The sequence below is a fragment of the Athene noctua genome, chromosome 2 (assembly GCF_965140245.1).
Source record: "Athene noctua chromosome 2, bAthNoc1.hap1.1, whole genome shotgun sequence".
In the NCBI taxonomy this organism is placed as follows: domain Eukaryota; kingdom Metazoa; phylum Chordata; class Aves; order Strigiformes; family Strigidae; genus Athene; species Athene noctua.
In genome coordinates, this window is record NC_134038.1 from 40115258 (window position 1) to 40134569 (window position 19312).

The 19312-nt window shown below is 37.6% G+C and overlaps 1 protein-coding gene across 2 annotated transcripts in view; it reads right to left on the minus strand.

The window, feature by feature from the left end:
* The window catches only part of NKAIN3 (sodium/potassium transporting ATPase interacting 3), a 385999-nt gene that overhangs the window by 53451 nt on the left and 313236 nt on the right, over positions 1-19312 (minus strand). The window lies entirely within an intron of this gene.

The window sequence follows — 19312 nt, forward strand, 5'->3', positions numbered from 1 at the left end:
ACATATTAAAATATATGTTATCTATATTTCAATTTTAGAGAAATAAGGAAAACATGGTTTTAGGAAAGGAAATTATCTGTCTACAAAGAAAACAAATTACATTTGGGTGCTAATTATATATACCCCTATTGTGGCCAAACCAACAAGCTTTATATCTAAGCAATTCAATTGTATGGGTTTTCATTTCTGTACAAATAATAAAAAGAATTGTAAAGCCAACATTTGATATAGAGGACTTGGCTTTAATCTTGCTTAAACTAGAATAAATCAAAGTCTGCTCAGCTAACAGAAGTAGAAATACAGCAATGTAAAATACGTGCGAAGTGAGAATTAAGCCCATACTCTCCTTTTGGCAAAGCTTTTTTCTTCTGAGCTGTAGTATTACGTGCTATTCTCTCAGCACCAAAGACACTATCTTTGCCAAGGGCATAAAATGTATTGCCTGGTACAATAAAAGAATTATTATGCAGAATGACACTTTAGAGTAGGGATTGGTTTGCTATATACTCCTGAAAGACATAGTAAAGGATAATTGCTATTTCCATTAACTATCTCACTTACTGAGTTACTTGCTGTGTTTAGGAAGCCAGCAGCCTGGACCAATCCCAAAAAACCACAGATAACTGTCTTTTTGATAACCTGATAGCCAGAGGCAATAGTCAGTTACTTCTGATAGACATGCAGCATCTTGTAATTGAATGCTAGGTCTTCTTTATATAGCCAAGCAAAAATCTTGAAAGTATACAGAACAGAAATGAAAACTGGCCAGGAAAATGTTTTGAGATGGAAATACTCCACTGCAGTCAGTGGGACAAGATATTTATGTCTCTGAAAATGCCACATGAATCTGCACTTCTTACTTCAATGTCTTTCTTTTAAAAAGAAAAAAACCCTCAAACATAACAGATTATTATAGTTCACATTCCACTAAGGCTTCGTTCAGTTTTATTTTATATAATCCACATAAGAAATGCAGATCAGTGACCATTAGCAGCAATGTATCTTAAGAACATTTAGAAATAGGTGTCAGTAAGTCCAAGTGCAATAAAAGACGGACTCTATTCTCGAGTATCTGATGCTCTTGGAGAAAAGGTGAGGAGTTACTGGATAGACACTTAGCAGTGAAAGCCAGCCGAAGAAAAATGGAAAGAGGAAATGAAAGAGAAGGCAAGGAGACTGTTTCTTTGCTTTCCTTTGGCCTCTCTCCTTGAGGTTCATTGCTTTAAACAAAACAAAACAAAACAAAACCCAAAACAACACCATCAGGAAAACCTTACTCTGGTGTTCCAGAAACATGCCCAGTGGAGAATCAAAGAGTGAGCTGTTATGGCCTGGGAAGTACAAGAGTCCCTGCACCATAAATAAATGAGTGCATAAAGAGTCATAGAGTTATGTATTTTTCATGAGAGAAAAGATGGACACTAGAATTTAATGAGAGACTGACATTTTATAACAAGGAGATCATATTCTCCTCATAGTTACCTAAAAAAGGAGATAGTGAGAGCAGTGCATGAGAAAAATAGAACAAAGAGCATATATAAGAATTTTGTGGTAAAAATGCCATTTTTGATACTTGAATAAGCATTGATTTGGACTGTTCTGTATCCTCAGTTACATCTGTTTTCTGGAAAGATCAGATTTTGGCTATTAGCCATTGTGCCTGAGTATCATATAAAAAGATTCATGTCTGACATATAATTTCAAAAAAATGAAAACCTTGTACAATACCCATCCTTCTTTTGATAAATCCAGCCCAGTACTTTTAATCATTGATTTACAAGAAAAATGTTTGCCTGGGATTTAGTTAAATATTGCTGCTTACATTCAAATATGGTTGCTGTCAATGCTCACTCAGTTTGTATGAGTGAACTACGCCACACAAAATTGGCATTCCTGACTTTTAATTCTTATTAATAATTAAATTCTAGATTGCTTTGAAATGAAACCATTGACAGTGATGCAAGTAGGAACATACTGCAAATCACCCTTTTTGTTCTGGGGAACTCTAGACTGTGATGGTCTGACTGAGTGTACAGGAGCATTAAAAGAGCTGTATTTTCAGTGTGCATCACTGAAGTGTTATGAGCCATCACCACCTTACCCTGTAATTTCCTATGATTACTTTGCAGATGTCTAACACATATAACAGTGAGACTGCAGTACTCTCTTACATTGGAAAGCTGATACAAGGTTTCTTGGAATCAATAATAGACATAGCATGTTACATTTATGACTATGGTAAGCTGAAAGTCTGGGCTGATGGAGAGCCCACTGAGTATTTCCAAGTTTTCATTCAAACTCTGAACTTTAACCATTCTCACTTTTTTCTAATCAGACAACTTAAGAGTGCAATTGTCTTGATACATGAAAGGAGGAGGGCTAAGCAGAAACAATTAATACTTACAACACTTGTTTTGTCTGCTAGCTGTGGACTTCACCATCCTTCACTCCCTCATGGTGCCATTTAATTCTTGTTTAAACAGCTCCTGTCTTCTTATTTCTTCAGCTGTGACTGTTGGACCACTTCTCACAGTCACAGCTCTCAATATGATAACAGTTTAGCGATTTTCAGGCACCTGTTCCAGATTTGTTTTCCTTCAAGTTTCCTTTATGAACATATTTCTTCTAGAGTTACTACCTAGCATGAACAGAATAATTTACCTAGAGTAGACTAAAAATAACACTCATTCACAACTAATTTTAAAGGACTGTTCTGTTAGCTCCCAACCCTCCTAATGAATGCATTTATGCGGTTCTCCATGTCTCCACTTTTTGCTTTTGTTGTGCTAAAATACATCTATATTGATTGACCATATTTGAATTAAATAAGCAAACCCTGTGTTGAAAGAAAATCAATTCTGTTTTAATTCTGAACATACTACTTTGTATGTAGGAGAAAAATACATCCCCAATTAAACATGTGCATAAAACCACACAGACAGATATACAGACTGCTCTTTTAAAATCATGTCCTTTAAACATGTATGTAATAAAAATGGGCCAGATTTTTCACAGCCACTATCAAGTAATGAGAGAAAGGAGAGGGATTCAAAAGGACCTACCGAAAAAGACAAAATTATTTCAATTTTTCTGCATCTTCATTCTATATTTATGCGTTTTGACTGATTTTGCAGCTGTCTTATGCCTACCTCTGGAATCCATATCTTACACTTTTAGCAAGAGCCTAGCTTGTCAATTTTTATCAGGGCTTTTAGAAGATGCTAATAATTTACATCAGTGGATATATGTTGCCATTACCATTGAGCCTGGTTCAACAAAATATTCCTGAAGTCTAACTGACCATTTCTAATGAGAATATTATAAATCTGTATTCAGTAGTTTTACATTCAGTATGTCTTTTGATAGTCCTAAGGAACTTGTTCGTTGGGACCTTTCCATTTAAAAATCCACAAGAAAAATGAAAGCATGTTAAAAAGGATAAAAAAATAACAGCACTTATCATGAATCAGTTTCAGGACTACAGGCTGGTCTAATCTCCCCATACATACAGGTAAATTTAATTGCCCAGATACAATTTTAAACTTTGTGTTTCTATCTCTCATTTTGGTTTTTCCTCCCATGAGCACTTCACTGGTAACTAGAGTCACACAATTCAACCTGATCAGTTTATGAACATTTTTAAGGATTATTTACATGAGGCAAGATTTCTAGCACTGAGTCTGCAGCTCCTCAATCCCATCTCATATCTTCCACTGTTATCAGAGTCAGAGTCATCAGATTTATTTCAATAAAGCCTGAGTTTGTGCCTGACGTATTCCCAGAGATACCAAGAAAGCATCTTCTTTATTTCTCTGCAGTCCTGGATCACTTAACTCTTGAAGGAGCTCTGGGATACACTTTTGGTCTAAGTGTCTGAAAGGCAGTTGCCACAGTGCTGTATTGGTAAAGAGGAAATAAAATATTCTTCAGAGGCAAGAGACCTCCTTCTCCAAAAATAGCCTTTAAACCCAAATGCATTCCTGAACCAAGATTTCTCAGGGCAAAGAAGTATGAGATAAAAGCAGTGGAGACTCTTCCCACATACATCACGGAGGACCAAAGACATCTAGTTTGTTACTCACCTAAAATTCAAGACAAATAAAGAGAAGCTGTCAAGAAAACAGCATAGTCACTCTTTATAACATAAATATTGACTTTCCCCTCCTTAGTGTGAACTCTAAACATCACAGGCTACTGCTTCACGCCACTTTTTAGCTCTATCCTTTTCAAACTGACCTTGCATATCCTACTGCTGCAATTCTGTTATTGTTCTCTATAGTTTAGTGATATGATGGATTCTTCTGGTGGGGTTCAAAGACAGAGATATGACACGTGTTCTTTTCTTTGTTCTGTATTAGTTCCTCTATCTCTCATAAGGCTGGGTATTTATTTCCTCTAAAAAATGTGTTCTCTCCATGTTCTCTGCTCCACTCTTCATCATTCCTTGTGTCTCAGACCCTGCGATTGTGATGTTAGCTGCTTCTTTGTGTCAGCTTCAGTGTCTTGGTGTTCCCCATTCTGCTATCTCCTTGCTCCTCTGCTTGGTTTTCTCATGATCTCGCCTCGTCCTCATACCTTTTTATTTCATAACTCATCTGCATCAGCTCCTATAGTCTCTTCTATGCTATCCACAGTCACGGCTCTCACCTCTTCATGCATGGTATGACTCCCTGCTCATGTTATTTTATGTCTCTCTCTCTGTTTTCAGAAATGTTGACACTTCCAAAAGCAAAACTGCTGCGCCTCTTCTGCAGAAGCTACTTTCATATTTCTTTTTTTCAACTACCGTATTATCTCAGTTACTTTGATATAAAATACTAAATTTGGTTTTGATTAGTTTCCCTTTCCTTCCTTTTATGTTCATATCAGTATTCCTGCACACAAACTAATCTTCTTACTTCTCCCCTTAAACTATTCTAAACTCCTCTGTTCTCCTCCACTGTTATCTCAAACTGTTATACATCTATGTGGGGTTTTTTTGTGTGTGTTTTATCAGAACAACAAATCGTCCTCTTTTTTAGCCTTCTTGGAATTTGCTTTCAAAAATGAACTTACAACTATTTATAGCAACATAACTGGAGGACAGTATTTGGAAGGGCAAAGCACACTCCAATAAGATTGAAATGAGGAATCTATCACAGGACATAGGCGAGAATGAAGCAAGGCCATGCTCATTAAAAATGCATGTTAATTCCTTAAGCAGTGTTTCTCACAAGCCTTTCTAACACAATCTAAGTCTTTTACTGGTAGCTGGGACTTCTCAGAAAATAGATATTAATGAAGTCTTGCCGCAGTGATGAATAGAGACTAGGAGATCCTTCAGCTCTCTGTGAAGAGAAAATGTCTTTTAGTGGCAGAAAATGAGACCTTTATTCTCTCTGGTCCAGAGGGAGCTTTCACTTATGCAGTTAAACAAATGGCATGTGCTCCTCTTCTCTTCATTTATTCTGTTGTCAGTATCTGTGCAGACTTTATCCTTGTGAGACTGTTAGCATTATTCCATTTAAGATTAATTGAGCCAGGTTAGGAATTAAATTAATATGATTTCATTAATATTTGAACAGCATATTACAACTGCCTATAAGATTATTTATAGCTCTTTTTTGTGCATCACAATATCGTTAATATATATTGTCTAAATGAAAAATTTCTACTCCAAATATATTTGATAGTGTGAATTAAAATACATACTACAAGGTGAATGCATGTAATAAACATATTCATTATTAAAATAAATGTATATGTGCATTAGCTAATTATTTTATTCATATTTCCCAACTAGCAGCAGAATAAATCCATATGTGTGACACAATTCCATAAATTAGTCACACGGTAAGTAAATCGACCTTGCTTCACCCTTCTAAACAGCCTTAGAAGGTTTAAACAAAAGAATATTTTTGCATGCTCAGAAATTCAGTTACTCAAGTCCCAAACCCTAGCTCTATTTATATTTAAAAAAAAAAAAAAAAAAAAAGAAGTACTGATCTTAAAGTTTCCCAAGTATGCACATTATGCTAAACTAGAAAAAAGCTAGGAACAGAGGAAATATGATAGCAAGGACAACGGAGGTAATATGGACAGGAACAGGAGCTTGAGATTCAAGTGGCAAAAAAAGCAGGTCAGCACATTCTGAAAATAATAATCTAAACCATAACTTTTCTGATGGAAATACTTGGAAAGCAACAATGCTGGGAAAGACTAAGGGGAGATACAGGTCATAAATTGGATGTGAATCTCTGCTGGGGAACAAAGGAAGGCAGTATGATTTTGAGCTGGATACACATAAACAGTGCATGATAGGACACCAATAGCCCCTTTCTACACAGCACCAATAAAACCACATCTAGAATCTTCCATCTCAGTATGAGAAGATGCCAACAGAGAGAAATTTTGAGGAAAATAAATAAATAGCTGCATGTGAGAAATGGAGTTTTCACATGTGGAAAGATGAAAATAATGGAAAAACCCACCCAAGATTCTACAAATGGGAACATAACACTGGACTCCTGAATTTTCAGCTCTATGCCTTTGTGTATGGTTTACTTAAAATGTATTGATTTGTCATGACAACAAGAATTTCTTCTCGACAACTTTAAAGTAAAGCTACTTAATAAGGAAAACCAAACTTAACACAGCTTTTAAATTTGGCAGATTAACCCACTTTAGGTTCCTTTAATTTTCATTTTCAGTTGTTGGCCATTATCCATTGTTTAGGTGAAGTGCTGAAATAAAAAAAATACATATTTCAGAAAGTACAAAACTGAAGAGGGAAAAATAAGAATTTTGTTCAAAGGTATTACAATAGTGAGTAAATAGTATTTCTTTAGACTTTCTGCACTGCAGTGTGTTCTGAGCAACTGCTCATGTTTTGCTTCTCTTACAGCTGTAGCAAACTTTCCTGGCTCCAGAGTGTTAATTTGTAGAGCTATATCAGAATATTTTATACACACATATATAAGTAAATAAATAAACTTTAAAGATTAAAAAGATGAAAGAATCGTAAAATATTTGTGATACTGAACTAGAATGAGAATCAGATTTTTCCCCATATGTTAAACAACGGGAAATATGGTAACCATCATTTAGAACTGGATTATATGTTTTGAAGCAGACTTCTCTGACCCTGTATGGATGTTAAACAGAGGAACTGTTACTTTTGCATCTGTGATTTAAATGGATCGTTATTTTTTACCTTCGCTTGTAAGAAAACAGAGCAATGACAAAGGGAGGACAGGAGGGCAGAGCCAAACCAGGTTCTACATCACCACTTGGGCAAGATGCAGGGTGACAAATTGCTCAGATTTACCATTTTCCATCTGAAAATCAGTGAGGTCGTGCAGAGAAATTAGCATTGCCTAGTATTTCCTGATAGTTCCAGTTTCCTCTGATGACTCATTCTCAAGAAGAGCAAGACAGTGAGTTCTCTGGTTTCCCCAAGCATCTTTCTTTTCTAAAGCTGAGCGATTTGCTACAGTTTATAGCTGTGTCCAGAACAAAATGTCAGATGGTTTTAACCAGCTTTTTGACTGAACAGTGCCTTGGGTTCATTAGGTTAACAGAAGAGGTGTTTGCAGACTGTGCCCTAGTTCTTTATTGTTGTTTCTTTTTCATATTAAAGAAAATGTTAAGTAGGCAAAGTTGGCCAGTTAGGAATGCTGACAGAGAAATGCCTGATTAAGACTTAGCATATACAGAATATAATTTTAATAGCAAAAATTTGTGTGTGCTCTGAAACTGAGGTATCGTATATAAATATCTGTGTCTTGGATAAATATGAGAAAACATACTGAATGAAAAACATACTCAATATTTTTAAGAATTAGTGGATTAGTGATGAAAATAGCAGGTATTTCATCTCATCCTAGACCCCTTCTGCAGCTTTTGTTAGTGATAATGACTTTTGAGGCAAACTTATTAGCTGATCAGAGACCTAGCCCTAAAGAAACCTGAAGCAAGGGTCACTTCAAAGGTTTTGCTAAATCCAATTCTGGTACATTTTCAAGGCTGTTACATTTTGAATTTGGTACTTTTGATTGCCCTGATTCCAACAAAGATGTTCAACTGAGAAAAGAAATACATGAATGATCTCACAGAAAAAAGATGTTTTATGGAAATGAGAGCAGTGTTTTTGAGAATGTGGAGGTGCTCAACACATAGGGGTATCTTTTTCCCTGTGTTTCAGTGATGTGTTGGGGGGGTCTCTTCGCATAATTCTCCTGCAGAGAATTCCTTTGGCAGTGCCTTTTAGGCAGTAACCTCTTAAATTTCTCCACAAGGCATTGCCAGGGCTCACATGCGCATTTATTGAGTTGTTTTCAGAGATTTTTGTAATGAGAAAACTTTGGAGCTTGCCTGTTTTGTGCCTTTACAGCCTCACGTTTACAGTCCTTTAACTCCTGGAGGGAGCTGAATCAAGCAGGGAATGGCGTTTGCTCTTAAAAAAGGCTGGCTAGAAAGGAAAGTGAGTGTAGTATTATATGCAACATCAAGTCAATTGATGGGGAAGAGTGGTGGGAGGAGATGCCAAGCAGGCAGGTGAAGCCTTGTACAAGCAGTGGGATAATGGGGATGGTGCACAGCTGAACCAGGATGCAGTTCAAGACCATTTTGAATGTCCTGTTGAACACCTCTGGAGATTAAGGTCAGAGCCTGGCCCTTTATCATCTTTTTAATTTAGGTTCAGCGAATGGGTCTCTTTATCAAACTGACCAAAATAAAGAACAATTTTATTTTTCAAACGTGTATCCCAAGTTTCAGACATTTGCAAATTTAGTAGCGGATGCTGCTTGCTGCTGCTATATGGTGTATCTTGATTTAATCTGAAGAAATAAGTAATTTCAAATACATCTGGTGATTATTCAAACAGAATTATGCACACTAAATTTTCTGCTAATTTATTTTAAATAGGGAAATGCATTTTCAGCATATATATATATATATATTTTTTTTTTTTTCCCCTGGAAGCAATTTTCCAAATGGATCTTTGAAAAAGATTGCACCCAAAATTAAGCCAACAAGAACCAATAACCTTTAAACTATTCCACATTTAGATATCAATAAATTAACATGACTAAAGACAATTTTGAAAAAAGATTACACAAACATCATTACCATTTTTTTCTCCATTTCACAGTCAATGCTACTTGCAAACTACAGGTCATAATAATTTTAAAACTTGGTAGTTTAGCCAAAAAAGGGAGAAAGAGTTAGCCAGCAAAGCCAGATTATGCCCTCTAGCAAAACAAATAATTAAAGTGTGATTACTTACTGTTGTAGCAAAGCACAGTTTGAACTGATTTATGTAAAATGATCTTTCTACTTTTAAATACCTTTCCACAAGCCTAGAATCTCTAAGTAATGATATAAATGTATATATTTATTAATATATCTTTACTATATATAATTCTATTTGTATTAATTTGTAATCATAATAAAACTTTGTAGGTACTGTTCTTCTAAGGACTCATACCTGTATAATTCCACCACAAGAACAAAGCACAGACAGAATGAAATACTAGAATTGTTGAGAACATATGTTCTCATTCATATTAACCATTCAGATTAATATGAACTTTTTCTTTTAATATTTTGGGAGCAGACTGCTGTGAAACAAAGCCTGAGAAGGAGTGGCAGTTTATAATAGCTGCAAAAACATTCCTGTAATAGTTTGCTTTTCCAAGGAGGACAATACTTATGAACGTAAAGTTGCAATTGTCGTATGAAAATTTTTATTTATTTAATTGTTGGTTCTTTCTTGAAGATATATATCAACTTGCACTTCACATGCAGATTGTATAGTCCTACGAGTATTTTGAACATAACAAAGTTAAGATACAGGTCAGCAAGGTGCAATGTCCCTGTCATTTTTTCTGCCTGTAAAACGTTGTACAATGAAGAAATAAGTCAGAAAAAAACCCATAAATGTAAGCAAAGTGCCTGCATGCATGTGAATCATACTTTCAGACAGCACCAATATAATGAGATTAGTTCACACTGGGATCATTTCTCAGCCTCATTTCAACCTGCAGGTCTTCCTTAGACACTAGTCCCACAGGTTCATTTGAAGCATGTGGGTGCTCAATTAGAGTTTTTTATGATGCCTATTAAATTATACAAGGTGGTCTATGCTCAAACCCATGAAGCACTCATTAGCACAGTGTTATAATGTGAGCAAGCTTGATTGCAAAAGCAGAGTCTGAGTAGCTTGTTTTCTGAATGAAACTGATTTTAATTGCCTGCCACCTTACACTCTGTGCTGTTGCAATGCCTCATCCTAACAACCAGTATCAAAGGCTCTACCAGCTGTGCTCATGCTTTCATCTTCTTTTCAGTAACAGCTTCATCAAGAGGACTTAGGACATAGGACTGTGGTTAACTGAGGAAAGGCTAGTGCTCCTTCGCTCAAAGAGCCCCTGTAGGAAGACAACTGGTCATCCAGACACTAAGATCAGCACAGCTTTGTGCTTGACTGATCAGCGGTGCTGCATCTCTGACAGTATGTTTGACTGTCATATCAGAAATAGCCAGCTTGACTTGATTTCCTTAACTTGCTCACAGCTCTTTCTGTTGCTGCTTTGCAAGGCTGCTGGAGCCTGCTGCTGGAGCCTGGAAGCTGGTCTGAACTTACTTCACTCGATGTTTCCCTCAAGCACTCGCGTTCAAAGGGAACATCAATTACTCCAAATCAGAGACTGATAGCTTCTATGAAACAAATCTGTGAGTCTGATGGTCCTGACTCACAGCTCACCTTGGTTCGCTATTAACCCTACTGTTACTTCTCTTTTCTTTTAATTTCTACCTGTCTTGCAAACTCAGCAGTGAGCCAGAGAAGAGGCTGATCCATGACTAACAGTGTGAGCATGCTGACACACCGTGTGACAAGTGTATGTCAACACCAGATAGAAGAAGGTCAAAGGACTAAACCAGTTAATAATGCACTAATGGCTGCACAACCCAGTGCTGGGGAAGTGATGACACCAAATAGTGCCTCTCCAGGGAAGAAAATCCCCCAAAGAGATGCCCGCAGGTGAGGCTGCTGTCACCTCTCCTCACATTGGGTGATGTATCTGTTGTGCAGTTACTTCACTGATTTTGAAGAGCTCCCCTCCACAGCCACCCACCACTCAGTTGGCAGAACGTGGCCTCAGAGGGCAATCACATGAGGTAGCAGGCTAACTGTGGCCAGTGTGCAGGAGGAATACACCGTTTCTAATCTGCAGTGGCTACATCAGACTGGTGTGTAATACATTTCACACAAATATTTACTAAGGAATGACTCAGTAAAGTAGTAATAGTACTGACATATCTCTCACTGGCTCACAACTGTTTCTGTTCCCACGCTGAACTCCTTAATAGAGAATCTATACCTTCTGCATATTTCAATTTACAGCAAAAGTAATTGAAAAATCATTTTGCCTCTGGCTGCTATGTAGAATGTGGGAAAATGGCATTTTCTAGAATTGCTACACAATATTCCCTTCATATTAAGGAGTCTCTGAATAGAGAAAGTGACTTTTAGCAATTCTCTTAGTAGCAACATAATATACATGAGGCAAGATGATAATATCTGTTATCTGAGCTTTCAGACATGAATAAGGAATCATGTACCTGGAACCTTGTTTGTTCTAACCAGCTACAACTATTGGTCTGAGTTCTGTTGCCTGAATTTTGCACAACTTTTGTAGATGCCTGAGGAAGACTCACAGATGCCAGCAGAGACACGTGATCAAAGCTTAGACTGGTAAGACAGAAGAGGGTCAGACCTAGAGAGCCTCTGCAGTCACACCGTGAGAACAGAAGCAACCCATGAGGAAAGAAGATTGTTTTATCTAAGACATAAATGAGGCTCACTTCTCAACTCAACTCATCATGTAGTAGGTGAAATTTTTAAATGATGCATTTTGAGAATTTAGCACAAATATGAGGTAGGATGACATAAGAGGTTAAAGTCTACCTTAGCTACCATGTTCTCTGTTGGGGACCACACTTCAGTAAATATTGGAGAGAATCCAGAGCACAATGACAATGATAACAGGCTTAGCAAGAGTGACCTAAAGTCACAAATGGAAGAATTAGTACAGCTAATCTGGATAAGAAAAGACTATGTTAATCAGCAGGATGTATGGTAATAGTTTTCAAATATGTCAAAAAAAATCTAGAGAGAAATGTAAGCAATTTTTTTTCTTGGTCACTGAATGGAATATCTGGAGAAAAAAAAAAAAGCTTAATTTTTAGCAAAGAAAATGTAGGTTGGAAAGCTTTTTAGTTATGAGAATTGTTAACTAGAAATACTGGAAATGCTGGCATGGTCAAACTTCACAGAGCAGATTGCACAAACATCTATAAAAGATAGTAAAGATGACTTGATCTTGCCTCTGTGCAGAGAGTGAGACCTGATGTTCTCTTGAAATAACATGGAACTTTGTCCAGATATTCAGTGATGTCTTAATAAACAAATGTTACATGCCCTAAAGTATGCATTGCAAGCAGTAGAATTATTTAGCAAACATATGTAATGTTTAACCATATTAATAGCCATTGCAAACTAGAAAAAGGACAAACTGAGAGCAGGTTTCTGTTTCCATGGCCATATGTCCATGTCAGTTGTTTGCTTACCTGTTATCCCCAACAGCTATGTCTGCAGTAAATTAACTGCATAGACTACTTTCTCAAAGGAAAAAGATAAAAGAGGATAATAAGTCAATGTCCAAGCACTGCTTTTTCTTGGATATTGCATAAATGTATATTCCTAAGGCTTTCTAGAGTCCTGGGAGCTTGAGCAATGATTTCACACAGTCTTTCTGTGAAATGCATAATGTGTGTTAACAAGGTAAAAGCAAAGTATGTGTGTGTGTGTGGTGTATGATAATGAGAAGAACGAACTGAGGAATTCCTTATGGGCTGTAGGTTAGATAAGGCAGGTGGTAGTAATTGCCTGTATGTCTCCATGAACTCCTGATGGGTAGGTTAATGTCAGTTGTGGAAAAGTTCAAAGCAAAGCAAGTAATTCCTTGTGCATGTCTCAAAGCTGTTTCTTTGGAGGTGTCTTTCAAAAAGGACACTGAAGAGCTCTTTGCAGAAATGCAACAAGAACACTAGGCAATGGTGGTTACTGCTATTTACTCCAGAGCTAGTGCAGAAGAGGAAGGTAGAAACAAATGCTGGCAGCAGAATGAGGAGAGTTGTATGGCAGTACCTGGCAGTGTGGGCTCTGTGCTGGATGCAGGGACAATACAGGGTGCCAGCAGTGTTCATTTTCATACCTAAAGACTAACACGTAGAGAATAACTTGTCTTTTAATGCTTCATGTCAGCTCAAAGTCCTTAAATGCAATGACAAGAGAACTCCCTCCTTTGCTACTGTTTCTTTTCTGTCTGTTTCCATAAATGCTCTTTTTCCCTTGGATTTATTCTTGTCAGCCCATGAAGCGCCCTCTCCCTGGGCATGCAGAAAAGGAAGGACCAAAAAATTAAATCCTATGTAGGGGTTGAGAAGAAAAGAAGTAAGCACTGTCTGTGTTGTATGCTTAGGGAGGGGGAACACCTAGGTATTTGTCTATTTTTTAATACCTGTCCCATTTTGAGCAGTAGTTAGTATGAGGGTGAGACAAAAGAGACTGAATGCTCAGGAGGACAGAAAGATGATTAGAATGGTGGTAATGCCATCGTGCTCACAAATCAACACTTTAATCCTCTCTTACAATCATATTAATATCATACTGTGCTGACTGAATATAGTCTCCTCTCATCTTTGGGCCCCCAACAGCTGTGTGATAGCACCTCACACAAGTTTTAGACGGTGTGGTCTCCCAGAGGCCCTATCATTTTGCTAGCACATCTCTAACCTGCCACAGGCTCCTCTGCTTTACTAGGTTGCAGCTTTCTATCCCAGCTTTTTTATTCTGCTTGCAGACTACTGTCGATACTGCAAAGTGACGGTTGATCACTCAGAGGGACCTGTCCTTACATCTTCTCCAGAGAGGACTGGTACCACCAACCATAATGTGAGACTGCCCACAAATATCCACACACCCAACAAGCCAGAGCAGCAAGGGATCCAGCTGCACACCCACATTTCATCAGGGAGGTTACATTGGGCTGACATTGTCTCCGAGTGCTAGTGGCAGACACAGGCAGGCTGTAAAGCCAGGTACTGCAGGACTCCCATGAGAAGGCACGGTCATTGCACATCACTTCTTCTGGGGTAGGAGGCAACTAGGCTTGCTAAATAGAAGGACAAACCATCAGTTTCCAAAGGTGGTGTGATAATGCTCATGAAGATGACATGACATACTCAGGCACAGAAACGATTTATGAAAGCACAAGATGTCAATGAAAATAAATCCTAGTTCACCCACAAGAAATCTGAAGTTCAGACACACCCTCATCCTCATAAGAAATATTCCTTTTTAGTCCCTGAGAGAATCAAGGGTTCCAGCATTTGATCTTAATAGTCCGCTTCTCTATTACAGTCATGTTCATATAGCTAGAGAACAGAGCTTAAAACACATGGCTGAATGACCCATTTCCAGCTGATAATTACTTATAATTAGCACAATCAAAAAATTTTGCAGGAAACTGACTGCCTAAAATTCATTTGTGTGGAAGATTACCTGAATAACTTTCTGTAACAAAATCACAAAAATTATGCTATACTCACATAAGATTTATGAATGAATGTGCGAAAAATTTATTTGTAATTATTTACAGCTAATTGGCTCCTCTAAATATTCTGTTCAGTTTAACAGACCCAGGCTGTGACTGCACAGTCATGGATATTAATGGTAGGAAAGAACCAGAAAATTCTCTTCTCTAGCTGAGTACTGTTGTCCCCCTCTCTTCATTATATACTTCCTAACAAAAAGTTAGGAATTATATACTTCCTAACAAAAAGTGAGGAATTTCTGCAGTGTCCACGCATTCCTTTGATGCTTTGTACTTGTCTGGTCTCAAAATCTTCAGCATTGCTTTGAACATGTCTGCTCAGTTGAAACTATGTTAATGACAATAGTTTTTTTACTGCTTACTGAAATTGATGCTTTCTTTGAAGGCTCCTTGCTCATTTAAATCTTTGCCTGGTGGTTAATAAGCAGTAATACTTGCCTGTGTGACAGGCATCAGTGTTCTGTCTGTTTCGTCCCACATGTCTCAGTTTGGTTCATTGTAAATCATAATTCACAGAAAAGACACTAATAAAACTTGAGTGAATGAATGTTCTGAGAAACACAAAATGCCAATTAGTAAATGATGGTCAGATGCAATGTGTTTCTGCTTATTCAGGATTGTAACTTCTAAAATAAATTGGTCTCAGTATCTAAACCAGCTTTTGTGATACTAAATTATCCTGAAGAAACCCTGGAAAGTCTCTGGTTACCACTGACCATGTCTTGTGCCTGTTTGACAGTAGCCCAACATCAGGCAAACAAACTGATGAAAGTGGTTACCCACTCTCTCTTAAACAGACTCCTTATTTTCAGGTACCTATCACTGGATAAAGCCTAAGCACGGCATTTAAGCAATTGCTCACGACAGAAAAACAGAGAGGAAAGAGTGGGAAAAATCACCTTATGGTATCGTGTGCTGTGGTGCATTCAAGGAGTCTGACCACTGATATACGGAGCACCCTTCTTCCAGGGCTGCCTTATTTTACTCATTGGCAGATGATAGTGTTTCTGTTTGCTAAGCACCAACACTGTGCTTACCTGTGTGGACAAGTACAAACAGAATCACTCAGCCAACACATTTACATCAAGAGTTTGATCTGGGAGGTACTCATCACCTTCTGAAGATCTTCAGCATTTTTTTCAGACTCAGATGAGAGAAAAGTTACCAAAGAATTACAAAAGGGGAAAAAGAAAATAAAGATAGTGTAATTTGCCCTAGATTTTACAGTACACATCACCTGTGTACTAGCAGCAACTAGAAATTATTCGGAGTGTCTGCATCCTTTTTTTTTTCTTGTAAAAGAGTAAGCAGCAATTAGTCATAATATGAGAAGGCATGAAATAGCCCAGTGTCAATTACTGTCTACACAAATTCATAGAAGAATAAACTTAAGAGAACTGGGGTATTTAAAAATTGGTACTTAATTAGTAATGATCTTTCACTTGAGTTCAGACACACCAACTGTAGCTAACACTTAACCCAGAAATGTCAGGCTAGATTAGGCATGCATGATAGTTCAGGTACTGATATGGAAAGGTGCTTAACACTAACTGTGAAGGATGGATCAAAATGCATACAAGAGATAATGCACATGTGCTTCCATATAGGATGTGAACGTACTGCTTAGAGTCAGCTTGTATGTCTTCTCTGAAGAGCTCACCTAACGTTAGAAGTGGAGAAATTCTGCTCTCCTTTTATCACTTTTCTGCCTTCTCTATCGGTCCCTGCTTGCCTTACCTCCTCACATGTCATCAGCAAAAACATGAGATCAAAAGGTAATACTTTTCGGTCACTCCTGGAGATGCTGCTCTAAGTGAAAGGTTTGCTGGGCCTTTGCAGCTTACCCATGGGGACAGTGTAAGGCAGCTCTGCAGGCTGGAGCCTGCTCTGCATTAACAGAATCATCAGAGAAGGAATATGACATGTTTAAGAGAAGTTACTGAAACAGGACTCCACCAGATTTCTGAGTAGTCAGACAGCAAAAGCAATGAACATTAGAGGACTCTCCTTCATCTCTTCCTCCCCACAGACTTCAAACTCCTGTTTTACAATGAGGGTCTCCTCATTTTTTTCTAATTGGCAGGGTGAAGCTTTTTATCTCATTCTCATTTGCAGAAAAGTTTTGATAGTTCAGCTAAGTTAGCTTCAGGCATTAGCATACTAGGGAAAATTTTAGGCAGAATGTTTCCAATTTGGTAGAATTATATGCTAGTGGAAAATATTTTATAAAGCTAGGCAACCTTAATGACAGTGATGACCCGGGTTGTGTCTACAGTAGCAAGTGGTGCAGACCAACAGGCACAGAACTGTACAGCCATACAGTTGGACCTGAGAACCTCATACTCACACTACACACAAACCACCCTCTTCTGTTCTAGTGTGGCTTTAACTTTTGGACTGGCTCTGGTCTGATCCCATCAGCTGAATGCCCGTTTGGGGCTCTTATGCCTGATATATCCTGCAGGAGTTCATCTTCCAGTTCAGTTTGATGCAGAGGGAATCCAGCTCATGTTCTCGGAGATATCTCCCTGATGTGAACCACAGGACAGTGAGCTGGCATGGCTGAGAGATGTGCTGTAAAAGTCAATTCTCATCATAAATGAAACACTAATATAAATGCATGCTATCAGCATTAAGGATAATATTGCAAGAACTGTGACAATGTTATCCATTAAATGTTATCCTGTTTCCATAGATTCTGGATATCTTAATCTTTCATTTGCTTGCACAAGAGCTTATATGGCTCAGAATTAAAGGTTTTGATTTCAACAGAACCTGACTTGGGGTTGAGCAGAAACCTGAGTTAATGACATTTGCCCATTGTCCACTCCTCAGAGTGGAACATAGGTGACATGACTGATCATCAGCAGAGAGAAATGTCAAAACAAGAACATAAATGACTTAGCCCTCAGTTCTGAGCAACTGACAAATGAAAAAAAAAGAAGAAAAAGTCCTAAAGTTGATAGGTAAGAGAAAAGCGGGAAGGGAGCAAATTTCTTGCTCTACAATGAGAGTGGACTGCAGTTATTTTATGACTAAAGGTGAATCAGGGAAGAGGTAGATGAGGGAAGCATGGAAATTGCTCTCAGCTGAAAGATATTAATATTAAATTTGAACTGAGAAGACTTGTTCATGTGATAGTACCAGAAACCAAATGAATTACCCATTTCAGGAACAGGGCAGCTTTGCAGACCATAAGGCTCACTGAGTTGGCAGTTGGTATTCTTGAAGTTATTGTACCTGTAAAAATCCACCCAATAAAGTCTAATTTGATTCTCCTGGGTTTTTTAATTTGTCTCCATTTCTTTCCACTAGGATTACTGCTCAGTCTGAACTACTCATTTAAAAACTACTAATCCACAGAGCCCAGCTGACGCTCCCTCAGGTCAAAGCACAAAGCAGCTCCTACCTTACATCCTGTCCAACCCCAACATATGCTATGTATATTGGCTTTGAGAATTAGGTGGTCATAGAGAAGTTCCTCCTGAATTGCACCCCAAAATATTGTCTGTGAGTAACTGTCTAGAAAGGATGCATATGTGATACAGAGCCATGCTGTTAGATGTATTAAGTAGTAACTAAAACATTAGGTTTTACTTTGAACTAACATGGTGCACATTATAAAATCTCCACATGCTGGAAGAAAGAGTAAATCCTCTGTGGTTTACTCATAAATATTTATAGGATTATTCAGTCCATTGTGTAGTGAATAACCAAATGCATCCTGATGTAAACCAGCCCAGCTCCTGTGTTTATATAGTCTATCTGACAGAACACAATTATAGAACACGCTGGGGTTTTTTTAAAATTTCTGCTTGAACTCCTTGAAGCACCTAAAATTTGAGTTTGGCAATAGAGAACTGTAATTGTCCAGGGATCTGGCATTTTACGGATTAGAAGTGCATGTATTCTTCATGGACAAAACTATATAATGTATAGTTTATATCCACATAAATGGATTCTTTAAGGACAAATCAATATATTATATATGTACATCTTACATTTTTTCTCCTGATAGGGAATTCTATCACAAACTAGAGCAAACCCACAAAAACCAACTTAAGTCTACGGATTCAAAAAAGGAATACTGCATTTGCTTCTTATTACTCTATTTTATGTTAAAAATTAACATGGCTCAGGTGTAGGATGTGAATTTCAATTTAACATATTCGTAACTGGGGCAGTTGGCAAAATCTGCTATTTCTGACAGGTGTAAACAGTCAGGCTCAGACCTAAATGTGTCTTGTCTTTTTGTATTTATTCTGGTTGTTCCCCACTATTTGGTTTATTTGCTGCTGAAAGTTATCTTTTATCAGAAAATCATAATCTGAGCCAGAGACTGATATGCTGATTTCAGCGACAAATTAGAAACTGAAAAATAAGAGATGAAAGGATTGGGAAAGCGAGTCTGTACTGTGCAGATGCACTTTCATTCTCAAGAGCCTCTGTTTCCTCAAATGAAAGGAATTCTGACAAAAAAAGGGTTTAATTCATCATGGAAATGTGCAAAACTTTTCAAGGCAAAGTCTTTGCATATGCTAAAGGCACAGATGATGTTCCATGTAAAGCATTACTTTTATCTTTATTGTTTTGAATATGTTGGATCATAAGAATGGATGCACTCCAACTGCCACTTCAAAGCTGTACAG